This window comes from Castor canadensis, chromosome 9 (genome assembly GCF_047511655.1).
Source record: "Castor canadensis chromosome 9, mCasCan1.hap1v2, whole genome shotgun sequence".
NCBI lineage: Eukaryota > Metazoa > Chordata > Mammalia > Rodentia > Castoridae > Castor > Castor canadensis.
Window position 1 is genome coordinate 7,873,079 of NC_133394.1, and position 10,742 is coordinate 7,883,820.

Here is a 10,742-nt window from a genome sequence, read left to right on the forward strand (position 1 = left end):
CTCAGAAAATATCCAATCATAGAATAAATACCTATGAATATACATAGAAACATACCTATGAATAAAGAACTCACAGTTTTCAATGTCAATAAATAGGAAACATAAAAATGAGATTTCATAGTAAGGTGTGGTGGCTCAAGACTACAATCTCAGCTACTTGAAAGGCAGAAATTGGAACATCATGGTTCCAGTCCAACTTATGCAAAAAATAAGCTAGCGAAGCTAGCATTTGTTGCCCTTAATGCAGAGAAACTAAAGCAGATACCTTAAAGCAACTGAGGCCAATAGGAAAAGGGGACCAGGAACTAGAGAAAAGGTTAGATCAAAAAGAATTAACCTAGAAGGTAACACTCATGCAGGAAATCAATGTGAGTCAATGCCCTGTATAGCTATCCTTATCTCAACCAGCAAAACCCCTTGTTCCTTCCTATTATTGCTTATACTCTCTCTACAACAAAATTAGAGATAAGGGCAAAATAGTTTCTGCTGGGTATTGAGGGGGGGAGCGGGAGGGGGTGGAGTGGGTGGTAAGGGAGGGGGTGGGGGCAGGGAGGAGAAATGAACCAAGCCTTGTATGCACATATGAATAATAAAAGAAAAATGAAAAAAAAAATAAGCTAGCGAGAACCTGTCTTGAGGAACAAGTTGGGTGTGGTGGTGAACACCTGCCATTCCATCTTTACAGGAGGCAGAGGTAGGAGTTTCATGGTCCAAGGCAGACCACAGGCAAAAAGTGATCCTACCTGAAAATTAACTGAAGCAAAATGGGATGGGGGCATGGCTCAAGTGAGAGATCCCTTGCCTAGCATGTACAAAGCCTTAAGTTCAAACCTTGGCACCTCAACATTTTTTTAAAAAATGAGATTTCACAATAATTCATTAGTCTAAGGCACTTAATTGAGCTGTCATATGCCATGAGTTCATTGAACAATCTCAGATCACCAAGTTAAAAGTATGAAACATTTTTTCAGTAAATGTCCACAGATAAGTAACATTGAATCTCATATTCATGGCGGAGAAAAACCATATTTACTAATAGCTCTTTGGCTTAATTCCATTATTTTTCATCCACTCTCAGTTATTCATTCTCAACTTAGTTCATCAGACTTATCCTGGTTCAATTGAAAACTTTATGTTCTATTCTGAAGGACGCTTTTCTTTTCCTTCTGATCAACTTATTCTGATCAGAAGTGCCAGTTTCTCAGGTACAGGTGGGCAAAAGAAGTGGAAAAATCGCAACACATCCTTTCCTCTCTGGCAGCTGCCACAGTCCCCTCCCCTCCCAACCACTTTTCTGCCTTCTATTCTAGGTCTTCATCCCCAGACTGGGTGGTGGAGATGTGGTGGCAAACTCTAAGCAGCACCCCTAGACTCTGGAAGCTGCTAGAGCATTTGCCTCTACAGTTCCAGCAGACCCCCAGAGTGCTTGCCTAGCATGGGTGAGACCCAGGTTTGATCCTACTCCCCTCAAAAAACAGAATCCTGAGAGGTAGGTGGTCTTGAATAGCCTTCCCTTATTGCCATTCTTAGCAAAACTATTGACCTTAATTCTTCTATCTATCCTAGGGTTATTTCTGCACCCTGTGGGTACCTAAGAAAACATTTCTTAAAATGCTTGGGGAATGGAGGATCCTGATGGAAGAATGTGGTGGTCCTTGACCGGACCTACCCTGTCCTGGGTCTTTCCCAGCATGCTCTGCTACAGTTTGCTTCTCCACTCTTCCATTAACAGAAGGCATGCCAACAAGCAGAGTTCCAGTAATGCCATGGCAGCCTTCCTTTCTTGGGACTCCCCCTAATTACTTAGCTTTGGGAAAAGAAAGCCTCCATTAGTGCCCAGAAGAATGGGGTTGCATCTTTATAACAGACAGAATTGAAGGAATCTGGGTATTTTTTGCTTTTACCCATGTAGACTGATTTTCTGAGACTGACAAAAATGCTTTTTTTTTCCTTCTTTATCTATCTTAACCTATAAAATTTCTTTGACTTTATATAAGACAATTTGTAGCCCTTGGCATCTTAGCATTTTTACCGCCAAGAAAGGCAGAGCTATGCACTTCTGGCAAGACAATAGGTTCTGAAGCTCAGCAGGCATGTGATTTTATAATAATGTCAAACGACCAAACAACTGTAACTTATAACCTTGCATGTTTATAGTGATGATTCGTGGCAGTCACATTACTTTATTTTTCAGTCTGTCTTTTAAAAGTTCAGGCTTGAGGTTTGATTCCGGAGGGAGAAAACTGCTTCATACATCTTGAAAAGCAGGATGGCATTAAATTTCTTACTTCCTTCTCATTGTTTGGTTTAGCTGCTCAGCACTCAGGGCTGCCTGTGAACCGCCTTGGTAGTTTTAGGGAGGTTAACTATTGGGTTTCATCTCTAGCTTCATAGAAAGCATCTGCAAATAATCAAGATACAGAAAGAAGCTCAGAGTGGGGGTAGCCTTCAGGATTTGATTTAACTAAACTTTCCTGTGAGCCACATTTCTTTGTTTACATACGTTCCTGCTCGGAGGGCCAACTTCCCGTCATAAAGCTGCATACCAAATTTGAGTATTTAGAAAACAGAGTGGTTCAAACCATTAGAACTCTGGAAACAGACTTCTAGTAACTATTGTTTTGAGAGGGCATGCTAGAAAATGCAACATTTCAATCCTAACTTTCAGGATTCAAAACCTTCTCAAAGGATCACACATATTTTCTTTCCTACATATATGTAAGTGGAAATCATGCTATTTTCCGCACAAAGAAAAAGTCTGTCAGTATAGACCTTGTTGGGAGGAACCAAAGTGACATACTACAAAGACTGAAAAGGAATGAAAGTCTTTTTTTCTTTTTTCAAAAGCGATAAATCTTTGATAGATGACACAGCGTGTAATGAATTCCATATGGTATGAATTTTAGCATATGTCATGGTTTCTTTGGGTCCTTCCATCAGTTATTTTCTACTTTCTGAATTTGCCATATTTCTTCCTTTTTCAAAGTATTACTCAACATTTCCTGTTTTAGTCTATCCTCACATTTCATTTCTCCCAACAAATCTTAGTTAGCTTTCCCAGGTGATATTTATTTTTAGCATAGATCCTAAATGCATAGTTAAAACTCTAGCCCACTAGTCTCCAAGGTCTAAATCATAAAGATCAGTATCAAGTCTACATTAAATTATACTTGATTAAATAAAGCCTTAACTAGCACTCAGAAACCATTCTTTCCAAGGACATGAATGACTTCTTTGTTATAAAATCAAAAGGCGACGGGAAGTTTTCACCATGTATTTATTATACTTTCTGTGGAGTTTGGATTGCTGGCAGCACCCTCTTCATACCCCACCGTCCTTTGGTTTCTGCAGTATGATTGCATCTGTGCCAATCATCACTTGAGTTTCCTTTTCTTTCAATCAGTCACTAAATCTTGGGGTTTTCTATGGCATCATTATTAGATCAGTTTCTTTCTTTGTGTTCTCTATTCCTTTTCGATAGCTTTAGCTGTGCAAAAGATCTCCTGAAAGTATGATTTATCTCTATACCTAGTCCAGAGTAAGACTCCTTATGTGCAAATCCTGGCTCAACCCCCTACTAGCTGGATAACCATGGACAAGTTATTTAATCCCTCTGACTTCAGCTTCCACGTCAGCAAAATGAAGATGGAAAGAGCAGGTTGCAGGATGTGCTGATGCTAGTATTTCTATTACCATAGTTCCATTTACCACCATTTTAGCCTTAATAATTTTAAGAGCCAGGTAATAGGCTTCTCCCATTTTAGCTCTCTGATAATCTATACAACAGCCAGATTGATCTTTCTAAAGTGTTGTCCACATCTTTTTGATACATAAGATTCTGGGGTGACTCCCTTAATTTTCACACTGTAGTTCTGATGAACCACTCTCTACATGATATGCTTCCTGCCAACCTCTCAAACCTGATATATCAACAAAGAGGAGAATGAGCAGAACAATGGGGAGGGGAGGCATCAGTTCCTCCCCCAACTTTCAGCCAGCAACTATGATCCCAAAACTTCTCATTAATAGAATTATTTTTCCTTGGGCAAAAATTTCTACTTGACTACTGCTTAAACTGCATTTTAAAAGGTAGGTGAGTTCAAATAAAATTTAATAATTTTTATGGGGGCCACCAAGTCCAATACTGAGGCAGAAAACCTAAAATACAAATATCATCACACAACATCTGTGCTTAGCTACCTATCATTTATATTCTTTATTTGTCTGACCTCCTTTACATTCTGTTCTTAGTGTTTCATTTTACTGTCATGCTCCACTGTGCTATAAGCAATAACCATGGAAGTGAAATAAATTGATTGTGTTCAACAGAGATAGAGTAGATGGTGAACATAATTAAGTGTAGATGTAAATCTTCCCACAAAACCAAAATTGACATTTTTTCTGCTGTCCTGAAACTTTGAAATGGTACTTCACCTGAAAATATATTTGTTTAAAGAGAAAAAAAGAGCCCAGTATGTATTACACTGATGTGCAAAAAGAAGTGAGTTGCAGAAATGGGGTAACAAAAATAATCAGAATTGCTTTTCTGAGAATCATTGAGATTATGGAGAAAAAAATAACCAAATTAATTAAAGCAGTATTTTGGAATGTTGCCATATATATATGTATACCAAACTAAACAGTTTTCTGTGTAGTCTGGAACATATGGAAACACTATTTCTCTTATGGGTAACATTTTTTTTACCAAAAGTAATATGTTCAAAGTTTAAGTATAAAATATTGTTGTGTATTCCTACCCTTCTATATATGGTAAAGAGAAACATTGCGGCTTTATAGAAACAAATCTTATATTTGAAAAGTAAAACACAACTGTATCAATTCTATGTTACTTTTAAAAGAAGAATATTGTTTTGTTCTTGTTATTAAATTTGACTAAAATACTTGGAATTGTTTACAAAATAAAAGAACTCTTATAATGCTAGAATTCCCTGTTTATTTTTTCTGATTACCTAAGGTAAAATGTTTGGGTTGCCATAAGAATCTAAAGTGTTAAAGCAAAAATAATACATAAACTTACCCCCGTAGTAGAGTTGCTTATCTGAATTTATTTCTAAATGTTATTTATGTAAAGTGCATTTTCAGTAAGTCATCACTTCTAAGATAATGGTTAGCATTACACATTTATTTTTCTAGGACTGGTATGGAGTGATGATTTGAAATTTTCTGTATTACAGCATTTTTGTTGCTTGGAAATTATTTAATTTAAAGCTTCTCAGAGTTATTAAACAATAATATATTTTAACAAATAGTATTTAGTATACTTATTGATTGTCAATGCTCACAAACACATAAGAGAGTCTATTTTCCCACCACATAACAGTGAAACTGAACAAAAACCTCTTACTTTGCATGTGTGATTTAAGCAGCAGGGCTTTGTCTTCTCCATCTGGGAATGGCAAGGGCAGGTAACAAAGCCCCAGCTTTTCATGAGTGGTACTGCACATCAGCCAGGAACAGAGGCAGGGGACTGTCAGCAGAACTGTCCCAGTCTTCTCTGTGGGATGCAGGTAAGTGGTCCCTCAGGTAAATAAGACTCAGACAAAAAAGCTTTACAGACTGCAAGCAACACCTTAATGGTGTTTGAATGTGAGCAGAGCTCGATGCAAGTCTCTGTGTTAAAATGAAGTTGAGATTATTAAATAAACATGTGCTTTACTCTGCACCCTTAGAACTTAGAAATAGCAGAATACATGCCAGCACCATGTTAATATTTGATTATCTTTAATATTTCAGACATCTTAATTTGAACCAGTCAAGATGCACAGGAAGAATATTATCTTCCTGAGTGTTCATTTATTCTGTGTTATAACTGGCTGTATGCTTGGCTAGAAGTAAGCAAATAGTCTATAAGGGAAATGGCTTCATGTTAGAATAGAACCTTTCACCCCAGTAGTTCATTACATCTCCTTTGCTGCATTTTCTGTTATTTAACATTATGATATTAGCTATGGTTTTTTAAGAAAGATCATGCCTATCATTTAGACCCTAAGTTCTTTGAAGCCAGTGTCCATGCCTGCTTTTGTTTATTACCACATAAATCAGAAATCATTTCACCCTATGTGATTGGAGTGGCCCTACAACTACCAGTTGAATGAATCAATACTTTTTCAATAATAATTCAAAAGGGAAGAAGAGACACTGGTGAAATCTTGAACCAGCAGGACAATCATGAAATACACCAAATACGTGTTTGCTTTAAATACATAAAAATATTAAACCAAAACTTCCTGTATAAAAATTATTTTATTCTTGAGTTGGGTGCGTGAGTCAGTGCAGAAGTGTTTACCTAGCATGCAGGAGGCCGTGAGATTAACTCTGCCAAAATCAAACCAAACAAACATACTCTTCTTATGAAAAATAATAGGAAACAAAGCTGTTTTATTCATACAAAATATTAACACAAAATATTTATATTACAATATAAAATATTAGCAATAATTTTCCAGAGTCTATCCTGATATTCTTTGTTAAACAAACAAACAAAAAAGTATGGTAGAAGAATCTTATGGTTATAACCTGAGTACAAAATGGTAAAAGTGCTGACACGCCGTTATTTTAGGTTTATGTACTTTCATTTATCTGGTGCCTATTGTAATAAATACCAGTGTTTATAAAATGACTGTCTAGGGAAAGGGCCAAAATCTGTAACCATAGAGTGCACAACAATTAGCAGACATCAGCAGGCATTAAACTCTGGCTCCCCTTACATTAGCTCAAGGCTCATCCCACTGGAGCAAAGCAACAGGATTTGGGGTCTGCTTCTTTTCCCATACCACATCCTTTTATAGCTCATCACCACATATTGCTTTTCATGGGATTGCAGCTTGGAAATTCCACAACTTTCCAGTTGTACAACTAATGTAAACTTAGTATGTTCAAGGTCATTTCCTAATATAGAAAAGATACAGATACTCTTTCTGTTTCAATTACATTCTGCTTCATTTTGTTATTTATTTTCCTTTGGACCACCCTAGAACCTCAGTTTAAGGTGGAAAGTTCTCAAATATTTACATGAAGATGTAATAAAACCCCTGTCTCTTTTTATATATTGATTGCTACTGTTAACATTGTCCCTTCCACAAGCACTTTGAATTTTTCTTATTTGATTGCAACCAAAATTTTTGAATTTAGAGCTGGTCTTTTTTTTCCTCAGACATATAACAATTAAATTTGGCAAGTGTTTCCATAACAGTCAATGAAGTTACCTTATTCACATTCTTCTTCGTTAACATTTAGTACCTCAAGCAAGACTAGAAGTAGTGTTTGTCCAAGATTTTCATACATACTGAGTAAATAAATTTGTAAAGGAAGCCATTCAGACTGCATTCTTTCCTCTTACTCTCGTGAGGAGAAAGCACCATCATTAATGGCAAATGGCAGTGACATTCAGCAGCACCTAGGGTCGGCTTCATGCTCAGGGGAAAGGCTGCATCTCCTCCTTGTGGTTCTCTGCATAGCCAGAGAAAACTTCTCTGGTAACAAACGATAGAAATGATCCTTGAACATCAAGAAACTCCTCTGAACAGTGACTATGGAATTAAAAATGAAAGACAGGTTTGCAAAGTAGATACAGTGTGGGGGTATTGTGGGGGGAGACTGGAGGAAATGAAGGTGAGGGAACACGGTTGATTGGCTTCATATGCATGTATGAAATAGAACAAGGAAATGTCTTGCAATTGCTTTAAGTGGGATGGGGAGAGAGTCCAGGGGGAGAGATGGTGAGGGAGAGCTAAACAATGTACAATGTAAGCCTATTTGGAATTGTCACAGTGAATCCTCTTGTACAGTGAACATATGCTAATAAGAATGAAAAAAAAAAGAAATGATACCTGAAAGTATAGTCTTGAATGAACAAAATCTTGATAGTTTAAATGCACTTACTTTCTGAAGAATTATATATATTTACACACACTTAAAAATATAAATATGCAAAAAGATATGTGTATGGCGTATGTATGGTGAATATTTTCTATGTATATAAATGTTTAACATTATAAGTGCATGTTTATTACTTAAAATGTATAAATGTGTATATATTTTTGTCCTTTATATATGAAGAAGGGCAATACATGGACAACAGACATAAGCCACTGAAAATCACCGTCATAGGCGTGTTATGGAGTGCAAGGATATGAAACAACATGTTGGTGCATTGTGTTTGACCCTCACGGTAGAAGCGTCTTAATTGAATCTAGAAGTGAGACCCAAATAGTGTGTACTGAGTTGAGAATATCCCATTGTACTCCAACAGTAGTGTCCGTCATAAACCTACAACTATCAGTGTTTTGGGAAATGCTCAATAAATAACATTAAACTTCAGTTTCAGTGCCAGGAGAACTGCAGGGCTGTTGGGAGGCACTCATGCAGTGCCTTGACACGAAACATCAGCAAATCCTAACCAAGCAGGGATGTTGACTGTGTACGTTGGCTCCATAAGATTATATTGGCCATAAAACTTTGTTAGCAAAGACAAGGTTAGAGAAATTGGATGTAAGGCAGAGTGAGGATGAACAAAGAAATGTTTTTCCAGAGGAATTTTTGGTTTCATTTTTACTTTTATTGAGATTCTAACAAATAACAAATTCACCCAAAAAAGGCCTTGTATAAATGTGTTGTCTCTCTCAATCTCCCTCTCTCTATCTCTTTCTCTCTCTCTCTTTTTCTATCAGTACTGGAGTTTAATTTCAGGGCCTTGTACTTACTAGTCAAGTGCTTTATCACTTGATCCAAACCTCCAGCCCTTTTTACTTAAAGTTATTTTTCAGATAGGGCCTCATGTTTTCACTTCTGACTGAACTTGAACCATAGTCCTCCTAACTACAGCCTCCCATGTAGATAGGATTGTTGATACTTGGCTTGTTTATTGAGAGAATTTTCAGTAACTTTTTGTCCGAGCCTCAAAGTGCAATCCCCCTGATCTACACCTCCCCAGTAGCTGGAATTACAGGTCTGAGCGACTGCACCTGACTCTCTTTTTTTGTATTAACAAAGTATTCACAGACAGAAATCACACCCCATTTGATTTTTAGACAGAAATTCAAACAATACCTTTTAGGTATTATTTTCCTTAGACCAAGTTAGAGGACATGGACTTGATATTCTTAAATTACTGATTATTTTTAAAATTATGATATTTTTTAGCCCTAAATATCAGATGCTCAATGGAGTCTAATTTTGCCTGGTAAATTCAAGAACTACATTTTTTGTTTATAAGGCTGCAAAAATTGTTGTAACATATAATCATTGTCCTCTTAGGTATCAGTTTATATAATTTAATTTCTTACACTTTGTTAGACAGGCACATATTTTAATTATTGTCCATTGCTCTTATTTACCAAACAAAAATTGTCCAAAGATTTAATTCTAGCCATTCTTCTTGACAGTGTTGCAGGTTGTTTATATCTTAACTTGACCAAAAATATTAATAATCTTGCTGTCATCTTTTGACATTCTTTTAACCTCTAGAAACTTGAAAACTTTTGACATTTTATGAAATTAAGAAAACTCCACCCTTAATTTGGGGTGAGTCTTCACTCTGCTCCACATCTGAGCCTGGGTTTGCTCCCTGCAACTGGCTTAGAAACCATTTCATGCTGGGATCCAGTGACTCACACTTGTAATCCCAGCTACTCAGGAGGCAGAGACGTGGAGGATCACAGTTTGAAGCCAGTCACTCAAATAGTTCATCAGACCCTATCTCGAAAACACCTATCACAAAAAAAGGGCTGGTGGAGTGGCTCAAGGTGAAGGCCCTCAAGCCCCAGTACTGGGAAAAAAAAAAAAGAAAGAAAGAAAGAAACCACTTCACATTCCATAAAGAACACCTCTTCTGGACCTGTCGTTTGAGGAAAAGTTGTTTCAAATCAGGGCAGAATTAAAATATTGTTAATTCTGCTGCCCAAACGTGTCTTGACGTTATTTGAAATCACTCTTTTACTATATCCTTTCTTCCATGTTTAGCTGATTTCATTCTCCCTAAATTTGCCTATCACATATTTTTGTGTTTCTGAATTTGAACTGATGGAGAGGTTTGCTAATTTAGTAAATTCCAAATGCTGGCTCCACTAGTTACTAGATAGTTAGTCTTCATTTTGTTATTTAATCTCTTTGAGCCTCGACTTCATAGACTATAAATAGAGAAAATTAATACCTACTTCATAGTGTTATTTCAAGCAGGGGCTGAAATGATGCATGTAAAAATCATTAAGAGAGTGCCTGGCATGTTGTAAGTGCTAGACAAATTAGTAGCTTCACCTAGGTACTACAATGTACTCATGATTGCCTCGCTATGTGGCAATCACATTAAATCGCACCATAACCCTGTTTAATATCATCTGCCAGATGCCTGTCACCCCTAGCCACCAAGAGATTCCAAACTTCCCAGAAGTCACATGTGAAGCTCCTCCATCCTACCTCACCATCTTGGTTTTGTGCTGCTTTTTACATTTCTACATCTCTATGGTCCCACTTAGCTTTTAATCTATTCCTTTCAGTCCACTTCTTTAATGTACAAACCAAGATTTCTTCTGCCTTCAGGTATTTGTACTTGATCTTATTTTTCCAGAATTCTCTTCTATAAATTTTGTATTTAGTTGATTCCTCCCATCACTTGGGAGTGACTTCAGAATATCTAAAATACCCCATATTTTTGTCTTTGTATTGTATTTCAATATAAAGTAGTATGTTTTTCTTTGTTTACTTGTTTGTTGCTTATCATCACC

The 10,742-nt window shown here is 36.7% G+C and overlaps 1 pseudogene; it reads right to left on the minus strand.

Annotated features, from left to right (window-relative positions):
* Window positions 1-7,331: 7,331 nt before the first annotated feature.
* Window positions 7,332-7,535, minus strand: LOC141411101 (small nucleolar RNA U3; annotated as a pseudogene).
* Window positions 7,536-10,742: the final 3,207 nt, after the last annotated feature.